Raw genomic sequence first — 21093 nt, forward strand, 5'->3', positions numbered from 1 at the left:
CCTTCTCCAGGGGATCTTTCCCACCCAGAGATTGAACCCAGGTCTCCTGCGTTGCAGGCGGATTCTTTACCACCTGAGCCACCAGGGAAGCCTTAGGCAGATCTTAATTCAAATTCTGGGTCATGCCCCAAGCAATGAGAACCTGGAAAGATTTCTTAACCTTTCTGAGCCCCAGTTCACCCACCTATGAACTAGGACCATACAATTCTTCCTTGGTCAAATGAAGTGAAAGTCAAATGCCTGTGAATAATGACTTTTAAAAGGCATAGTAAACCAAATGCAATGTTTAGATCTTGTGTGGCTCTGATTAGAATAAACCAGTTGTTTAAAAGACATTGTTGAGACGATCAGGGAAAGAAAATGTCGACTTGATATAGATGTCAAGAAATTATTAATTTTGTTAGACTTGATGATGGTAGTGTGGTTATGTTTTTTCTTGAGTTCTTATCTATTCATGCATAATGAAGAATTTAGGATGAAAGTTGTTTTGGATTTATTTTCAAATACTCCAGTCCTCTCTCCCAAACCCAAAAAATAAATACAATTAGATTAGCAAAGTTTGGATAGTTGGTGGAACTGTCTATAATACTGTTTATCCTACTTCTGCTGAATGTTTCAAATAAGTCTGAAATAAATTTAAAAATAAAATAACTATTTTAAAGCACTGAAATTTAAAATAATCAAGCTTATTTAATTACTATGAAAGGTTATCAGTAACTATGAACTTTTTTTTAATTGTTGAGATAATACAGTACTGGCTTATAGGAGATAGGTAAAGATGGCAATTTTGTTACTATAAGACATTTGGAGCAACTCCTGTGTCTGGCAGGTAAACCAGGGAAGGGGCAGAAATGAACATCACAGAGAGCAAAGTAGACAGGTAATTGTTAAGCACCCTCCCCCACTTAACCACACAGAGAACAATGTACAGGAAAGAAAGTGGCAGGAATGGGTGATGGGGGAGCAGGCACATTAAAATGGGGGGCCAATTTTCCCCCAAACTGTGTGTCTCCATAGAGCCACTTCAAAACTTCCTGGATTAGGAATCTGATACCTTGGGCAAAATTCTCAACTCTGTGCATCAGTTCTGTCACCCAGTCCAGAAATGTTGTTCTGAGTTTCCTCATTTGTAGTTTGGGTATAAGACCTCTCAGGCCCTTCCAGCCATCCAGACTAAAAGTCTAAGCAATTCTGTTGTTTACAAGGCTTTCACAAGAGAAGGCTCATTTCTGCGGCCACACTGGTTATTTGCCTAGCTCAAGAACAGACCCCAAATTAATGGAAATGTAGCCGATTCACAAACAAATGAAATGTTTTAGGCCCAATGAACATTCTGTGTATTGTTCTAGGAGTAATTTTTCTGTGCTCTGGATTTAAACAGTTGGATTTTTTTTTTATATGACCCCCTTTTGAAATGAAAGTTTGTTCTTGAGAGAAAATTTGCATTTCAGAGAAAAGATGAGACAATATATTTGGTAAATCTTCAAAGAAGTGAACTTTTCTGTATAATACTTTATATTAAAGGTGACTGTTCAGGAGAGTGTCTTAAAAACTGAGACTTCCCTGGCGGTTCAATGCTCCAATGCATGAGGCTTGGGTTTGATCCCTTATTGGGAGCTAAGATCCCACATGCAGAATGCATGGCCAAAATTTTTTTAAAAAGAATAAAAACTGGGAAAATGGAGGCGTGGAGAAATGGGGAGAAAAACACAGAAATCCCACGTCTGCTTCCTGCTCTATCCAAGGCTCTGAGATGCAACATGACCAAATCAACGGACTGTGTGTGTAGAACCCATCAGTGTACTTTAGAAATGAGTGATACTCCTATATTTAAAATGGATAACTAACAAAGACCTACTGTATAACACAGGGAACTCTGCTCAGTGTTACCTAGCAGCCTGGACAGGAGGGAGTTTGAAGGAGAATGGATACATGTATATATATGGCTGAGTCCCTTCACTCTTCACCTGAAACTATCACAACGTTCTTAATCGGCTATACCCCGATTATAATCTACTTCGTAGATTATACTACAAAATAAAAAGCTAAAAAAAAAAAAAGAAAGAAACGAGTGATGGATGTAACTCCCACAGTTGTTGAAGAAGGCTCAGTGGTCAAGGGCAAAAAAGCCTGTGGCAAGTTCAAGCAGTGAAACACAAGAGTTGTAGAGTATTTCTGAAACTCATGTTTGTTTGCCACCAAAGCAACAAAAGCAAAAAGTCCTGGCACAAGAGGGCTTATGGGACCCCCATTTTGAAACTGATAAGATAGCATGATATGTTGACTGTCCCCTTAACCCCCAAGTCTGTTAAAGAAGGTGTTGAGAGAGCAGGCCTTACTCAAGACAGGCCTAACTGGTGTTTATTTAGTAATACTAAGAGATCACTATCTCAGTCAAGTCCCTAGCCAGAGAGAGAAAATAGGTTCCAGACTATGAGAAGGTTCTCAGTTTAAGTCTTGTTTCCAAGAGAGAGGAGAAAAAGCTAGCATATTTGGTAGATTCTGTATCTGGTACCAAACACACACACACACACACACACACACACACACACACGCAATACATTGGTTGAAACTACTGCTAAAAATTCCTGCACCTGTCTGGAAGGCATGCTTGGGAGTCACACATTTCAGCTAGGGTACCAGCCCACGGTGAGTCAGACTCAAGGGTTATGGTGGTGGCCCCGCTGGTTCGCAAATGAGTGGCTTTTTTTGGTATAACGTTGAGGAAGAAAAAGTAAGTGAATTTCCTACTGGAGATGCAAATCTACTAAAAAAATTTTAAACTGCACAGTTTTTAAATCTAAGTATAGATCACAACTACTTTTCCAGAACCCCTAAAGGAGTCACAATTTTTTTTTTTTTTAATGGGAAAGAGAACACTTAAGACCTGATATTAGAAAATTAACCTGGCCAGCACACTTCAACAGGTAACAGAGGAGCATTTCGGGTAAGAACTGTTTAAAATAGTGTGAGTCAGGGTGGGCTTCGTGTATATGCAGCTTGTGTAGTCACACAAGACCTCGCACTTAGAAGGTCCCGGCACTGTTCAATCAAGAGAGCGATGGTGGTCGCCATCTTGAAATTCACTGCGGTTTTTGAACGAAAAGTTCTGCGTTTTCATTTTGCTCTGGACCCGGTGGCTCAGATGGTAAAATCCTCTGGTTGCAATGCTGGAGACCCGGGTTCAATCCCTGGGTCAGGAAAATCCCCTGGAGAAGGAAATGGCAACCCACTCCAGTATTCTTTCCTGGAAAATTCCATGGATGGAGGAACCTCGTAGGCTACAGTCCCTGGGGTAGCACAGAGTCGGACACGACTGAACGACTTTGCTTGTGCAGGGCTGAGGGAAACCAGCAACAGACAGCATGGCACCAGAGGACTAAACGCAGTGTGGAACCTTAAACCCGTAAGTCAGAAAGGGCAAGAGAGAGAAATATCTTGAATACAGGGAAGGCTGTTGCTGAAGTCATGTGTGAGAGGGTTACACAACACTAGTGACTGTCTTCTGTAAGAACACAACACAGAAGAACACACCCACAATCAACCAGCAGCCTGCAAAGAACGCTCTCTGCCCCTGCCCTCTGACCTCCAGCACATGCCTCCCATTGGCTGAACCCTACAGGAAGTCAGAGGCTCTGGAGCCTATTGAAATCCGTATAGGTCAGCCTGCCGGGGCATAGGATATGCTGGGAGAAAGTAAGAGTGAGTTTGGAGAGGGCAGAAAATAGCCAGCTCAGGACTTCTCTCTGAAATTTTCAGGATCATGGTTAAGAGTAAATAACACGGAAATGGAAAATTCAAACAGTGAGTTTCAGTTAATGACTTTGTGTTGATTTTTTTAAAAGGATAGTCATTTGCTAGGCATCGTGAAGAGGGTCTTATGTACTTTCAAAGGAAAAACGAGGTAGGCCAAGAATTTTTTTAAAAATCAGATGTTTGAAAGAACCATCGTTAAGTGAAGAGAGAAGCCTAAGATTTCAGAAGTTTTAGAAATATTCCAAAGTCGAATTTCGTAGGTAACACCTCACCTTTACTTCTCTCACGCTTAAACCAATATCACAACAAAAAGGTACCTTTGACAGGCACTGGATCCCAAGAATTGCAAGAACCACTAGGGTTCAAGAGATTCTTTTCACACATGAATAGCTTGTACAAAGGGAGTTCATTATGCTGATTTGTAACCATTCCCACTACTCAATTCCTCTGAACATTTTTAGACTATTCAGATCACTTTCAAAAAAGTGCATATCACTGATTAATTCTCATGCCACTCAGAGTTCTTAACTATTCAGATATGGGCTAAACTAAATTTATCCTTTATAATTTCCTTGAAAAACAAAGATTTTTGCTGCAAATGTAAATAAGACTGCAGGGACACACTTCATCTCTTTTTTAAAAATTGAGGTAAGAGTCACAGAACACAGAATTAAACATTTTAAAGAACATAATTCAGTGACACGTAATGCATTCACAGAGTTGTATTATCATGACATCTATCTAGTTCCAAACATTTTTATCACCCCAGAGGGAAACAATACACGTTAAGCAGTCATTCCCCATCCTTCCTTTGCTCTAGGGCCTTGCAACCACTTATCTGCCTTCTGTCTTTAGGTTTACCGATTTTGGATATTTCATATAAATGGAATCATACAAAACGTGACCTTTTCTGTTCAGCTGCTTTCACATAGCAATGTTTTCAAGGTGAATTCATGATGTAGCATGTGTCAATACTTCATTCTTTCTTATGGCTGGGTGATATCCCCTTATGTGGGTATTAATATTTTTTAATCAGTTCATCAGTTGATGACATGTGAGTTGTTTCCAGCTTTTGGGAATTGTAAACAACGCTGTGGTGAATGTGAGTGTATATGTATTCATTTGAATCCAAGCCTCCCCCATTGCAGGTGGATTCTTTACCAGCTGAGCCACAAGGGACGTCCAGGAATACTGAAGTGGGTAGCCTATCCCTTCTCCAGGGGATCTTCCCAACCCAGGAATTGAACCGGGGTCTCTTACACTGCAGGCGGATTCTTTACCAGCTGAGCTACCAGGGAAGCCCTACTTATTTGAACACCTATTTTCAGTTCTTTTGGGTATACACATAGGAGTGGAATTGCTGGGTCATATGGTAATTCTGTTTAACTTTTTGAGGAACTGCCAAATTGTCTACACAACCTTTTAAGGGAACTCTGAAACCCTTTTAGAAGCACGCATTTTACAACCACTAGATATCATACCTAGAGTAACTAAGCCTATTCTTGCATATAAATTAAAATATGGTCCAGAAATGTTTCTATGTGGGAGATACTCCAGTTAGCAGTTGACTTCGGTTCTTATAATTTATTTAGGTTATTAGTTTATAAAGTAATACATGTTCATTACAGAATTAAAAAAAAAAAAACAATAGGAGGCAAGAATAAAACATCATTTGTAACCCACTGTGAACTCTTATGGAGAAGGCAATGGCAACCCACTCCAGTACTCTTGCCTGGAAAATCCCATGGGTGGAGGAGCCTGGTAGGCTGCAGTCCGTGGGGTCGCACAGAGTCGGACACGACTGAAGTGACTTAGCAGCAGCAGCAGTGAACTCTTAATACACACTTTTTTTTTTTACAAAAATAGCCTCAGAGTGCTTATCAATAAATCCAGCCTGAAATAGAAAATGAAATTAAGTCAAAGAAGAAAAACAACACAGTAAACCTCTGAATGGTAACAATTTCACATCAGAAAGCACCCCTATCTAGTTTTTTCAGTTCAACCCGTTGCTCTAATAACCTGAAGCATGATTGTATGGTTGTGTAGGATAATTCAATTCAGTTCAGTTGCTCAGTCGTGTCTGACTCTTTGTGACCCCATGGACTGCAACACAGTAGGCTTCCCTGTCCATCACCAACTCCTGGAGCTTGCTCAAACCCATGTCCATCAAGTCAGTGATGCCATCCAACCACCTCATCTTCTGTCATCCCCTTCTCCTCCTGCCTTCAATCTTTCCCAGCATCAGGGTCTTTTCCAATGAGTCAGCTCTTCGCATCAGGTGGCCAAAATATTGGAGCTTCAGCTTCAACATCAGTCCTTCCAGTGAATATTCAGGACTGATTTCCTTTAGGATGGACTGGTTGGATATTCTTGCAGTCCAAGGTACTCTTAAGAGTCTTCTCCAACACAACAATTCAAAAGCATCAGTTCTTCAGCGCTCAGCTTTCTTTACAGTCCAACTCACATCCATACGTGACTACTGGAAAAACCATAGCTTTGACTAGATGAACCTTTGTTGGCAAAGTAATGTCTCTGCTTTTTAATATGCTGTCTAGGTTGGTCATAGCTTTTCTTCCAAGGAGCAAGAATCTTAATTTCATGGCGGCAGTCACCATCTGCAGTGATTTTGGAGCCCAAGAAAATAAAGTCTGTCACTGTTTCCCCACCTATTTGCCATGAAGTGATGGGACCGGATGCCATGATTTTAGGTTTTTGAATGTTGAGTTTTAATCCAACAATAAGTAGGATAATTACCTAGTAAATTAACTCTGACTTTGAGTTGCTGAACCTGCATATAGAAGGTGTGGTTTGGGTTTTTTTTTTCTTGCTGCTATTTTTTTTTTAATCTATTTATTGACTTAATATTTATTTTCTCCTTTGGAATTGAGTTGAGAAGCACAGAATTTTGGCAAACTGTCTCTTTCAGATGAAGTCAGAGGTCCTACCTAGGAACAGGCTTTTCTTTCTTTTTTAAAATCAACATCTAGTAAGTATAATTGATGAGTGTATGTGTGTGTATTCTATGTGTAAACATCATCACAATCAAGATAAAGATAGTTCTATCCCCTTTGCACTAAAAAATCCCTTTAGAGTTCCACTGTCCCCTCATTATAACCCCTGGAAAGTAGTTGTCTATTCTCCATGACTCTTTCACTTGGCCTTTTTCCTAAATGTTATAGAAATGGAGTCAAAACATATAGAGTTTTTTGAGACTGGCTTCTTTGACTCCACATAATGTCTTTAAGTGGAGAAGGCAATGGCACCCAACTCCAGTACTCTTGCCTGGGAAATCCTATGGACGGAGGAGCCCGGTAGGCTACAGTCCATGAGGTCGCTAAGAGTCGGACACAACTGAGCGACTTCACTTTCACTTTTCACTTTCATGCATTGGAGAAGGAAATGGCAGCCACTCCAGTGTTCTTGCCTGGAGAATCCCAGGGACAGGGGAGCCTGGTGGGCTACCGTCTATGGGGTCGCACAGAGTTGGACACGACTGATGCGACTTAGCAGTAGCAGCAATGTCTTTAAGACTCATTCATATTACTACATATAATAATAATAGTTCATTCCTTTTCATTGCTCAGTTGTATTCATACTCTACTAGCAATATTTATTGCTAAATAGTATCTTAATGCTAAAGAATATGAATATACTCACTTTATTCCCCCATTGGAAGATTTTGGGGGTTGCCTTCACTATTTGGGGATGATTAGAATAAAGCAGATATAAACATTCATGTGCAGGTTTTAGGGTGGACATAGAATTCATTTCTCTAAGGTACATACTTAAGAGTGGTATCATACCATATCACATGATAAGTATGTGTTTCACAGGCAAATTGTATTCCTGAGAATCATTTTATATTCCCAGCAATAAATGAGAGTTCCAGTTGCTCCACAGCCTTGCCATTAGTAGATACTGCCAGGCTTTTGTCGCTACTGATGTTTTTTTCATCCTAAGAGCTATATAATAAGATCTCAGTGAAAAGTGAAAGTGAAAGGCAAACACTCATGTCTGACTCTTGGCAACCCCATGGACTATACAGTCCATGGAGTTCTCCAGGCCAGAATACTGGAGTAGGCAGCCTTTCCCTTCTCCAGGGGATCTTCCCAGCCTAGGGATCAAACCCAGGTCTCCTGTATCGCGGGCAGGTTCTTTACCAGCTGAGCCACAAGGGAAACCCAATAGTATCTCAATATGGCTTTAATTTGCATTTTCCTAATGGCTGATCATATTGACATCTTTTCACGTGCTTATTTCCTCTAAGGTAAAGTACAAAGATATTTGTCTTTTGCCTTTTTTTGCCATCTAACAAACTACATATTTCATCTATTTATTTTACTTGTTTGTCTCTCCTATTGAAATATAAATCCCATTAGGGTAGGGATTTTGGTCTGTGCTGTTTTTCCTTTAATTTATGATCTAAAATGCATGTGATTTACCCATCAACTGTAACAGTGCTTCATGCATTGTAGTTTTCTAACTAATATTTTTTGAATAAATGAACATGCATTGAGGACTTACTATGCATCAGGGACCATTCTAAAAGCATGGTAATATTATCAGAATTTTTGGTTGTTGCCATTTAATTATTTCATCAATAATTTTACTTTTTCTTTACAAGTCTTTAATTATTCAACAAACACACTGAGTGGTTACTACCTGCCAGTTACTATGCTAGGGCTTGGAAATAAAGTGAAAGCTACCCTCAGGAGACAGGTTAATACTGTAAAATAAGAAAGGTACTGTGATAAAGATATGCACAGGAACTGGGCAAAGCACAGTGGAAGCAATATGGAATTCATATTTAAGGGGCAAGGAAAGTTTTCTAAAAGAGCTGATCACTTAAATCAAACTGAAGTGAATAAAGTGCTTACTGACACTTTTCCTGTAATATTAATATTAAACAGAATTAATTTTAAATCTCAATTAGTTTTGTTCCCACGTACAGTAATGTAAATTATCCAGAAAGCACTATATTTTAAAATGGCATTGAAACCAAACGAAAGGCATTGGTCATCATTTCCTATCAAGACAGGTATCTTTGGGGGCTTTCCTGGTGGTGCAGTGGTTAAGAATCTGCCTTGGAATGCAGGGGACACTGGTTTGATCCCTGTTCCAGGAAGATCCCATATGCTGTCGAGCAGCTAAGCCCATGTGGCATAACTACTTCATCTGTGCTCTAGAGCCCTCAAGCCACAACTGTTGAAGCCCATGCTCCACAACGAGAGAAGCCACCACAACAGGCAGCCAAAGCACCGCAACTGGAGAGTATCCCCAGCTCACCACTAGACAAAGCCGGCACACAGCAATGAAGATCCAGAACAGCCAAAAATAGATGCATAAATAAATGATAGGTATGGAGGAGCCTGGCAGGCCACAGTCCACGCAGTAACAGAGAATCAGACATGACTTAGCAACTAAACAACAACTTTTGTTTTAAGGATTATAAGAATTAAACTGTAACAAGATGTTCTCCTCATTTTTAATTGGGTTGTTTGCTTTCCTACTATTGAGTTTTGAGAATTTTTCTACATACAAGTCCTTTGTTGGGTATATGATTTGAAAATATTTTCCCCCACATCTATAGCTTTCCATTCTCTTGATGTCTTTCACAAAGCAAAAGGTTTTCATTTTAATAAAGTCCAGTTTGTCCATTTTTTTCTTTTCTGGGTTGTGCTTTTGATATCAAGTCTAAGAAAGCTCCCTGATCCCAAGTCATGAACAGTTTCTACTCTATTTTCTTGTGAAAGTTTTATAGTTTTACACTTTACATCTATGATCTCTTTTTCAATGAAGTGTGAGAGTGAGGTCAAGCTTTTTTTGTCTTTAGATTTTTGTGGCATACTTTTGCATTTGGATGTTCAGTTATTCCAACATCATATGTTGAATAGGCTACCTTTTAACCATTTAATTGCTTTTTTACCTTTGTCAATAATTGACATTTTCTGACTCAGTTGTTTGATATAGACTGATCCATTGGTCTCTGCCTCTATCCCTCCACCAGCACCACAGCGTCTTGATTATTCTTCCTTTATAGTAAGTTTTAAAACTGAGTAGACTGATTTCTCCCACTTGATCCTTCTTTTTCAAAATTGTGTTGGCTATTCTGCTCCTTTCCCCTTTCCAAATAAATGTAAGAACCAGCTTGTCTATATCTGCAGAAATCTTACTTTTGATTAGACCTTTGATTGGAATTGTATTAAATCTGTTGATTTTTTTGGAGAAAATTGACATGTTCAACTAAATTCGATCTTCCAATCCATGAATCCAGTATGTTTCTCCATTTATTTATGTCCTTTGATATCTTTCTTTAGTGTTTATAGTTGTCATTCAGATCCTGAACAAGTTTTGTTAAATTTATATTTAAGTATTTCTCTTTTAAAATTTTTAAATGAAATATATTTTGAATTTTGATTTCTGAATTGTTTAAGCATATAGAAATATAATCATTTTGTGAATTAGCCTTATCTCTTATAGTTGTGCTAACTTCATTTTTTAAAAAAATATTTATTTTTATTTATTTGGCTGCACGGGGTCTTTTGTGGCATGTGGGATCTAGTTCCCCCACCAGGGATCAAACCAAGGGCCTCAGCATTGAGAGCTCAGAGTCTTAGCCACTGGACCACCAGGGGAGTCCCTTCATTTGTTAATCTAAGAGTTTTTAGTAAATTACTTGGGATTGTCTGTGTAGAAAATCATGTCATCTACAAATACACAATATTCTTTATTTTTTCTGTATCCAAAATGTGTTTATTGGGATGGTTTCCCATTCATCCTGATACAGGGTATTTTAAGTGCTGCTTCCATCTGAAGAAGCATCCTTCTGTAAAGCTTGCTTTTCATCCTATAGGCTGGCAGAGGACAATAGAGCAGCCAAACTCTGATTTGTGTATGGCTAAAGATAGCGGTGATTTTATAGCATCCTGGGCATTTTACATCCATTAAATACAAAATCGGGGCTCTGCACCAGGCGCTTCTTTTTGTGTTTCTTCTTCTCCACTGCTGGAGAGGATGAAGGTGATCCTTTGCGAAAGTCACGTTCTCATGGGGAGGTCGTCACTGCCGGAAAGGCCATATTTTCTTTCATATGCTTCTGTATGCCTTTTATTGCTACTTTCTTTCTCTGACTTATTGCGCTGACTAGGACTTCCTGTATTACATTGAATAGGAGTGATGAGAGGACATCTTTGCTTTGTTCCTGATATTAGGGGACAGCATTCAGTATTTCACCATTAAACGTTACATTAACTGTAGGTATTTTGTAGAAGGCCTTTATCAAATTAAGGAAATTTCCTTCTATTTCTATATCGCTGAGAGTTTTTATCATGAATGGATGCTGGATGACTTCAAATGCTTTTTCTGCATTGTTGGATATACTAGAGTCATGTTTCCTCTTTAGTTTTTTAATATGGTGAATTACACTGATTGATTTTTATATTTGGAGCCAGTCATGCATGTCTAGGATAAATCCCACTTGGTCATGGAGTAGTAGTCTTTTTATATATTGCTAGATTTGATCTTCTAGTTGTTTTTTTTGTTGTTGTTGCTGTTTCAAGATTTTTGTGTACTGTTCATGAGGGATAGTGGTCTATAATTTTCTCTCCTTGTACTGTCTTTGTCTAGTTTTTTTTTGGTATCAAGGCAATTCTAGCCTCATAAAATAGGTTGGGAAGTGTTCCTTTCTCTTCCCTTATGTTTTCTGGAAGAGATTGTATAGAAATAGTGCTATCTGTTTTTTTAAAGTTTGATAGAATTTACCATTGAAGCCATTGGGCCTGGAAGTTTGTTTGTTTTTAAGGTTTTCACCTGTGGATTCTATTTCTTTAATACATATGTTACCTATTTCTTCTTTGGGTGAGTTTTGGAATTTTGTGGCTTTTAAGGAATTGGTCCATTTCATCTAAGTTATTGAATTTATGTGCATAGGGTTGTTCAGAGTACTTTTTTTTTTAAGATCTCTGAAGTCTTTAATGACATCGGTAATTTGTGTCTTTTCTATTTTTAATTGTTATTAATAGTACTTTTTTCTGAAGAAGAAAATGGGTACTTTTATTTCATTGATCTTTTCAAAGAACCAGCTTTTGATTTTACTGATTTTCTTTATCATTTTTCAGTTTTAAGTGGCTTTTTTCCCTCTCCTTATTATTTCCTTCCTTCCACCTTCATTTGGTTTACTTTGCTTTTCTTGGTTTCTTAAGATGGATGCTTGGTCTGTTGATTTAAGACCTTTCTTCTTTTCTAATATAAGCTAATTTATAATGCTATAAATTTCCCCTTAAGAACTGATTTAACTTCATCCCACAAAATTTTATGTGTTGTGCTTCATTTTTGTTCAAAAATATTTTATAAGATGTGTGCATCCCAATGTTCATTGCAGCATTATTTACAATAGCCAAGACACAGAAACACCTAGATAACCATTGACAAATTAATGAATAAAGAAGATGTGGAATACTCAGTCATAAGAAAGAATGAAATAAGGTCATTTGCAGCAACAAGGATGAACCTAGAGATTATCATAATAAGTGAACTAAGAAAGGCAGAGAAGGACAAATATCACATGGTATTGCTTATATGTGGTATCTTAACAAAAAAAGATAGACATGAACATATTTATAAAACAGAAAGAGACTCACAGACATAGAAAACAAATTTATGGCTACCAAAAGGAAAGGGAGGAGGGATGAATTAGGAGGTTGGCATTAACATACATACACTACTATACATAAAATAGGTAACCGACAAGGACCGACTCGATAGCACAGGGAACTATATTGAGTATCCTGTAAACCTATAAGGGAAAAGAATCTGACAAAGAATATAGTTGCTACCTCCCTGAGTCGCCTTCCATTAGAGTGCTATTACCTCAGTGTCTCCTTCAGAAAACAGCAAACCTTCCTTTAATTTAGTGACTAAAGAGTTAATATTTGGCCCATTAGGAAGCCTACCGGACTGAGCTCCAGTGCTGTGATTGAAGACTATTCTGATTGGTCAAGGCTAGCACCTACTGGTCATTAAATATTTGAAACATTGTCTGTGCCGGTACCTTATGTTTGTACAGCATTTTTAGCTTATGAAAGATATTTACATATATTATCTTAGTTAAGTTTCATGCCAACTCTGGGCCATCAGTAGGAATTGTTATAGACATCATAAAATATTTTTATTATAAAATTAACACATATGAGTGTGGAAAATGAATTATTATTTGGGGACTCTCTGCTCCGAAAAATTGTCACTTACCCAAGATCACATGGTTAGAGGAGTCAGGGTCTAAACTCCTAAAAGCTTCGAGAACAGTCATATCTTTCGTGCTCAGGTTGAGGGAAGACGATTTCGCTCAGCGCTAGATAGATATCCAAAGGCAATTCCAGGAAGAAGGCACCAAGCTTGCACTGAGGGAAAAGTGGAGTGCGGTTCACAGAAAAAAGTTCCAAAGTTCTCTTTCACAGAAGAAGAGCAGGGATATTTTACTAAGGAACAGTGTGAAACGTGGCCCAAAATGTAGTAAAAGATCCTATTTCCATGATCATTTCAGGACACCCACTCTGAAGGGGTTGGAACCAAAATTCTCCAATGCAGAGTCACAAAGAGCACCCAAGGCAAAGCCTACTTTGCTTGCTCAATTCTTGAGTGCCATTGAGGGTGGCAGGAAACTGGAATTCTGAAGCTGCTGAAGCCGAATTACATTTATTGGGTCATTTTTTCTCCGTCACACTTGGGTCCCTCTAGATCGACCCGTTGATGAGAAAGCAAGTGAAGAAGTCTGAAATATTATTTACAGCTCCTCAGCGGCTGTTACCAAGTTCACAGAGGCTTATCCCAGGAGAGAATGATGCTCTAGACCACCCCAGTCCTAAAAGTTCTTTGCGTGTTTGTGTTCCATTTGCAATGGCAATGGGACCAATTTCCTCACATCATACTCCTTAGGTCATTTAACAGCAGCACTGGGCTATTCCTTAAGATGGCACCAGGTGGCAAGATGGCAGTGCCAGTGTCCAAGAGGTCTCTGATGGCATCCTCAAGGCTGAACTGAACAAGCCTCTCACTTGGGTACTGGCCAAAGATGACACCTCTGGTGAAGTCCGACTTCAACCAACCAGGACAGAAATCATTATCTTGGTCCCCTGGACACAGAATGTTATTGGTGAGAAAGGCCAGTGGATTTAGGAATTAACTGCTGTGCTTCAGAAGAGGTTTTGCTTCCCTGAGGGCCATGTAGAACTTTATGGGGGAAAGGCAGACAGGAGAGCTCCGTGAGCCATTGCCCCAGCAGAGTCTGCAGCACACACTTCTAGGAGAGCTTGCTGGAGTGTGCTATGGGTCATCATGAAGAGTGGGGCCAAGGCTGCTAGGTTGTAGTGCCTGGGAAACTGAGGACAGAGGGTTAAATCCATGAAGTTATGGATGGACTGATGATCCACAGTGGAGACCCTGTTAACTCCTACGCAGACACCAGCTGGCGCCATATGCTGCTCAGACAGGGTGTGCTGGGCATCAAAGTGAAGATCATGCTGCCTTGAGACCCAAGTGGTAAGAGGGACCCTTAAGAACCCCTGCCCACCATTACCATCCCCACTCCAAAGAGAAGGGAGGGAAGCCATGGATGCCTGCTGTGCCCACAAGTACCTGCAGCATAACACAGTCATAACATGGTCTCTTCGGCAGCTGGATCTGGAGTCTGGATGTTGCTCTATAATAAAATCGTTTTTCTTTTTTTAAAAAGTAGGGATGGGGAATTCCCTGTCTGCCCAGTCGTTAGGACTCTACTTTCACTGCCCGGGGGCAGATTCAGTCCGTGGTGGAGGAACTAAGATCTCACAAGCTGCATGGTGTGGGGAAAAATAAAGTAGAGTTGCCTCTAGGTTTCATGGAGCCTGAATCTTATATTATACAATACAATTTGGGGCCTCTTAAAAAAAGAAAACACAATTACAAACAGAAAATTAGCTATAGAACTTTGGAAAGAACTCTACAAGTGAACGTCCAGGAGCTTTAACTTTATTAGCATCCCAGTGCTTAACAGATCTTATAAAAAGAGGGGAGAGTATTCAATTAAATAGCATAGGAGTATTTTTCACCTCTGCTTAACAGTAATTTTTAAAATTTGCTAAAAGAAATGGAAACTACCCAAGGAATAGCATAGGAGATTTTATTGTTTTGTTTGTTTGTTTGTTTTATGGACCTGTGCTTCCAGGCTGGGTGTTGGGTTTGTTTTTTTTTTTCCAGTACTTTTTAAACAGTTTTATTTAGATAAAATTGACAAACTTGTATTTGAAGTATACAATCTAAGTTTTATAAAAGCATCAGTATAATCAAGATAGTGAATATATTCATCACCCTCAAAAGTTTCCTCATGTACCTCCTCCGTCCAGGCCCTCCTTCTACCCCAGCACTTATTTTTTTGTATATTTTAATCTGCGTTTGTAGTTGTTGAAGACAGAAGGATAGCTTTGGATCCGGTTGTTTTATCTTGTCCAAAAGTAGATGCCTTCAGGCTTTTTTGTTTGGTCTGTTTTATTTTATTTTCATGTTTGTGTGTGTGTGCTCAGTTATGTCCAACTCTTTGCAACCCCTTGGACGCTAGCTCACTAGGCTCCAGTGTCCATGGGATTTTCCAGGCAAGAATGCTGGAGTGGGTTGCAGTTTCCTACTCCCAGGAGATCTTTCCCACCCAGGGATCAAACCTGCATCTCCTGTGCCTCCTATATTGCCAGGTGAATTCTTTCCCACTGTACCACCTGGGAAGACTTTATTTTTATTGGAGTAAAATTGTTTCACAATGTTGGGTTAGTTTGTGATGTACAGCAGAGTGATATATGCATCATGATATATATATGCTATCCACATAGCCCTTCTCTTTTGGAACTTCTCCCCACTCCCATGCTCTAGGTCATCACAGAGCACCCAACTGTGCTCCCTGTACTATGCAGCAGATTCCCAGTAGCTATCTGTTTGCACCCCAGTTGGCACTGCAGCGCTGTTTACAATAGCCAGGACATGGAAACAAGCTAAATGTCCAACAACAGATGAATGGATAAAGTAGATGTGGTGCAGGCTTTTTTAACACAGAGGAAAATATAAACAACCCAAATATAAAGAAGAGACACTCCATTAGGGTAAGTATGGTTTTGAACAGAGAAACTAGAAGAGCAATAATCCACGACGAACTCCTCAATCTTAATTCAGAGCAAAAGGGGAGGAGAACACATCCAGGAAGAGGTGCGTCCAGTCCATATGGGTCTTTCTTTACGAATTCACAGATGCACTTTAGGGATGTAGTCATCAAGGCAGAAATCATGTAAAAGAAGAAAAAGACATTTTCTCCCATACCTGACTTGTCATGAACCCACAGTGAAGTTAATTTTGGTTTCAGCTTATGTGTCTTGGGTATGAGCCACTATTATGTGGCTGCATGTGTACGTATGCCAGAGTGCAGTTGCTGTATGAATTCAGTAAGTGTTCAATTCTTCACAGTGTTCACTGAGTACCTGTATATAGCCTGGGGATTTGCAAAGACCCTTGAATCCTTCCTTGCCCTCTGCTTAGGCTCTGGCACATTTATCATCCAAGGCTGGGCCCAAACACTTCTAGGTTCACTCAACCTGGTAATTTTTTCCTTCCAAAGTACTTGCCAACTGTACTTTTAGTTCTCAGTGAACACTGTTTCCTGAATACTTTGTCTTCTGAAATGTTTTTCCAATGTATGTATGAACAAGGTCATAAATCTCTTGAAGGCAAGTCTATATCTGTATTACTTCTTAGAAGCTCCACCCACATCACAGAGCCTAACACAATTTGATATATATATTTATTTTATTTTAATATCCTTATTATGTAATTAATACTTGTCCATGATGGAAATGTTCATTATGGAAATGTTAGATGATGCAGACAAGCAAAAAAGGTTTAAAAATTAACCATAATTCCAATATTGGAGAGTAACTACTACTGGTATTTTGTATAAGGTGTACACCAAATAAGATGTATAGAGGAGCTAAAATTTTAATGGAATACGTTGAAATATACACAGCCACAAGTAAGATGGGGTTACAGGGATGCCGTGACATTTCTCGAGAAGCCAGGAAGATGATGTGTCACTTGTGACTCAGGGCAGGTAGCATAACTGTGTCTTTAGAGACTTGGCCAAGCATGTGGTCCAGAAAATACTTCTCCCGTCACTTCTTGGAATTCTTATAGCAGGAATAAAGTCCTCTTGCGATGGTATTCAAACAATGTCAGGAGACATGAGGTCCCCAAACCCGCAACATCATCTGGGAACTTGCTAGAAATGCAGATTCTCAAGGCCCATCCTAGACCTACTGAAGCAGAAACCCTGGGGGTGGGCCCAGCAGTGTGTGTTTTAACAAGCCTTCCAGGTGATTCTGACACACAATAAAATTAGAGAACCACAATCTAAGATGGGGGGGAATGTATCTTGTTCATTATTGAGTTCTCTGTCTCATAAGGTCAGAAAGAATCTGCTAAATCAAGAATACAAGCAACCCTAGAGATGCATCACTTGTTAACATTATTTTTATTATAGTATATTTCTCATCAAAATATGTAAAAGATATAATGAGTACCCGGTATATCCAGCACCAGCACCATCTATAGCAAATTAAATCTTAACAGTTGGCCACATTTCCTTCAGATATTTTTTTGGGAAACAAAAGCATTGCAGATTCAACTGAGAGCTTTCTGCATGTCCTCTTTCCAATCTCATTCTTCTTTCTCCTTCAGAAATAACCAAGATCATGAATCATTAATCATTCTTGTACATGTTTTATGCTTTAACTGCATATTCATGTATCTGTAAACAATATATGGCACTATTTTGCAGGTTTTAAAACTATTTAAATGGTGTCACACTCTACATACCCTGAAATTAGCTTTTCTGAATTGTTTTTAAGATTTATCACTATGCAGACCCAAAGCTGTGATTCATCATTGTAATTGCTGTATAATATTCCCTTCTATGAATACCTGATGATATATGAATCTGATCTTCTATTAATGACATTTAAATGTCTCCAGTTGATTTAGTTTTTCACTCTTAAAAGTAATGCTGCCACAAACATATATATCTTCTGGTGCAATCAAATTGTGTTTCTCTAAGGTACAGACCAAAGAGTCGATTTTGTGGGATGTAGGAATCAGAGCATTTCCGATCTTAATAGATAAAATCAAATTGCTCCCCAAAGTGGTTGTACCAATTTCAATATTCTTTTCCAACATTTGATATTGTTGAAGTTTTAGATTTTTGCCAATCTGATGAGTATGAAATAATATTTCATTTTTATTATAAATTTCTCACTACCTTAATTTCTAGCGAGGTTCGGCACCTTTTCATATTCTCATAAGCCATTTGGATTTGAGAGATGTACAATTAACACATATTTACATGAAAGATATAAATCCCTAACATCATCTGTACTTTTTTAAAAAATCAATTTTTGGCTGCACTGGGTCTTAGTTGCTTCTTGCAGGCTTTCTCTAGTTGTGGCGAGCAGGGGCTATTCTTTGTTGCAGTGCGCGGGCTTCTCTTTGCAGTGAGTTCTCTTATTGCAGAGGACGAGCTCTAGGGCCCACGGTCTTCAGTAGTTGCAGCACGTGAGCTCAGTAATTGTGGCACTTGGGCTCAGTTGCCTGGTGGCATGTAGGATCTTCCCAGACTAGGGATTAAACCCATGTCCCCTACCTTGGCAGACAGATTCTTAACCACAAGGGAAGTCCTCATCTATACTTCTGAAAGAGTAGACTAGCTTGAAAGGGAAGAGAAAGTGGAAAATCCCTGCCAGATAGGAGAAGATGGAGTGAGAAGGTAGAGGTATCATTTGCTATCCTTAAGGTCCTTTCCAGGGCTGGTTCTGGCTAATTGTCACATCAGCTTTATTTCCTTCCCCCTACAGCTGGAGTCCCTAGGAAAGGCTGAGGGAAAGTGGAGTTGCAGTTATCCTTTTCATCGAGGAAGGACTTTTCTGGTCCTGAGTTTTTTCAGCCTTCTTGGACTCAAGACTAGTTAACCCAGTGATTGTCAATGAAAGAAGAAAATCCCTAGTCAGGTGTGTTGTGGAAATCTGGGGGGATTTTTTTATTATCACAATGATTAGGGGACTGGTATTACTGGCATTTGTAGATTAGGACCAGAGGTGCTATACCTCCTTCCACATATGACACAGTCCCACCCAACAAGCAATTCCCATGGAACTCCAAACCACTTTCAAAAAAGCCCATTTATATGGGTGGAAAGCCTGTTCCAGTGATCAAACCTAGCACCTAACTCTGTTTTCCACATAATCACAAAGTGTACTGTCGTGGGTTTACACTGATTTTTCCAGGAATGTAGACTACAGTTTAAACTGAGAGAAGATTCTAACTTTGTTTTATTCAGCATCTGACAACTTTATTATATTTTGTATTATAGTTAAGCCTATGCATTTTATATAGCTTTATGATAAACAGCTCTTCTTTTCTTTCTCCTTTATATGTGGGCATTATAATTATTTAAAACTTCTCAGTGTAGAATGATATTACCTATGAATTTCATTTTGGTATTGAAAAAGGACCTTCTGAAATGTTTATTGAGAACCAGTGAACTAATAGTTCCTTGATAAGGAAAGTTAGGCTAAGAGAGTGAAAAAAATATCCTAACTTACCGCAAGATACCACGGTTGATAACTGGGAGAACTACAAGACGCCTGTAGGATGATGAACCTAAAACACTTCCAAAACCAGTGGGGAAAAAAACAAACAAACATTGGTCCAAATCTTTAAATGGGAAATTCTATCAGAGAGGATCTTATAACTAAAAAGGAAGTATATATGAGGTCTATCCCAGAGTAGACTTAAGGAAAATAATTTCAGAGGATCACCTTATAAATAGGTCTTAAGAGAACAATCTTGTGCCACTAGGACCTCTGCAGGGGGTTGTTTAGCTGTGCCCTAGCTGAAGGGGCAAATGGAGTTGAATTCCAGCCAGCAGTCTCCTCACTAAGCTGTGTGCCCATGTGAAGGGTCTACCTTGTATTTATTTATTTGTGACCATGACTCAGGGCATGCGGGATCTTAGTTTCTCGACCAGAGGTCTATCCCATGCCCGCTACATTGGAAGGGCTGAGTCTTAACCACTGGGCCACCAGGGAAGTCTCAAGGGTTTACCTTTTAAAAATTTGCACAAAGGAGATTATTCACACACAGTCCTGTGTGCAACCACCACCACCTCTGCTGGTTCACACTATAAAAATCAGCTAGGTTTCATCCTCAGATCTAAACTATCATCGCTAGCAATATATTCTTCATAACAATATTCCACTGATCTAGAACAAAAGCAATTTAAAAGCCTCGGGCTGTTTGTTATAATGGAATTTTCCTGATGTGAAAAGTAAGCATTACTGTTGTATTATTAATGAAGTTTTATTCTCTTCTCCACCAAGTTGACAGTTTTAGGATCATGTTGGTACGATTTACTCTACTAAATGATTAGAATACTTCTGTGTCACATTTCTATCTTCCTTTTCTAAATTGGAAATATTTGTATTCTTGCTCTAAAGTCCAACATTTAATGAGATTTGAAGTTGTTTGCTTTGTGTTGAATGGGATTAACCCCCCACCAGAGCCTACTCTCAAGTCTTTGTGTTGGGGAGGCCTTGGTTATGTGGGCAAATGGATGGTTATTCTCAGCAATAAAAGTGAGCAAATAACATGAAAGCGCCCATACCTCAAAAAGCAGAAGAGTGACCTCTGTTTGACCTTGAGGTCTGTGCGCTGAAGTTCTTTAACAGACAAAACTAGCTTCGAGCCAGAGAGAAAGAAGAAGATAGCTTACTTTCTGATTACTTTTGTTTAAACCAACCTTCTTTCTAGTTTATAATCCTTTATGGGAGCATATTAAGAAGAGGCGGTTTAAGGTCTGTTTGGAGTAGAGGAGAATTGTGAAATAAACAATTAATATTTAGGAAAGAGACCCAGAACCTTCTATTTGTCGGGTTTTTTCGTTCCCCTATTTAATGAATATTAGCCTTTGGCTATGGTCTCAGGCATCCCATGTGTTTATTTTGATTGCTGCTGTGATATATTCATTCACTGGTTACACTCCGTGTGTTATTTTGGATAATCCAAAAACTAGTGGAACTCATTGAAGTAAATAATGCAATCATTTCTGCTGGCATGAGTTGTTTATGGCATACAGGATTGTCAATTCCAGTAACAGGGAAGCAAATTCAGTAGTCATGTTTTCTCCTGGCTAAGTGGTCTTGGAACTTTTGCCTTAAGGAATGAAACAAAAATCAGTCCTATTCCTTCCTTTTTCAGCCAAAGACTCCATTACATCGA

At 39.1% G+C, this 21093-nt stretch overlaps 2 pseudogenes; one reads left to right on the forward strand and one right to left on the reverse strand.

Moving 5' to 3' along the window:
- Positions 1-10529: 10529 nt before the first annotated feature.
- On the reverse strand, positions 10530-12823 carry LOC138097913 (small ribosomal subunit protein eS27-like; annotated as a pseudogene).
- A 119-nt stretch (positions 12824-12942) lies between these two features.
- On the forward strand, positions 12943-14399 carry LOC138097914 (small ribosomal subunit protein uS3-like; annotated as a pseudogene).
- Positions 14400-21093: the final 6694 nt, after the last annotated feature.

The sequence above is a fragment of the Capricornis sumatraensis genome, chromosome 22 (assembly GCF_032405125.1).
Source record: "Capricornis sumatraensis isolate serow.1 chromosome 22, serow.2, whole genome shotgun sequence".
Lineage (NCBI taxonomy): Eukaryota > Metazoa > Chordata > Mammalia > Artiodactyla > Bovidae > Capricornis > Capricornis sumatraensis.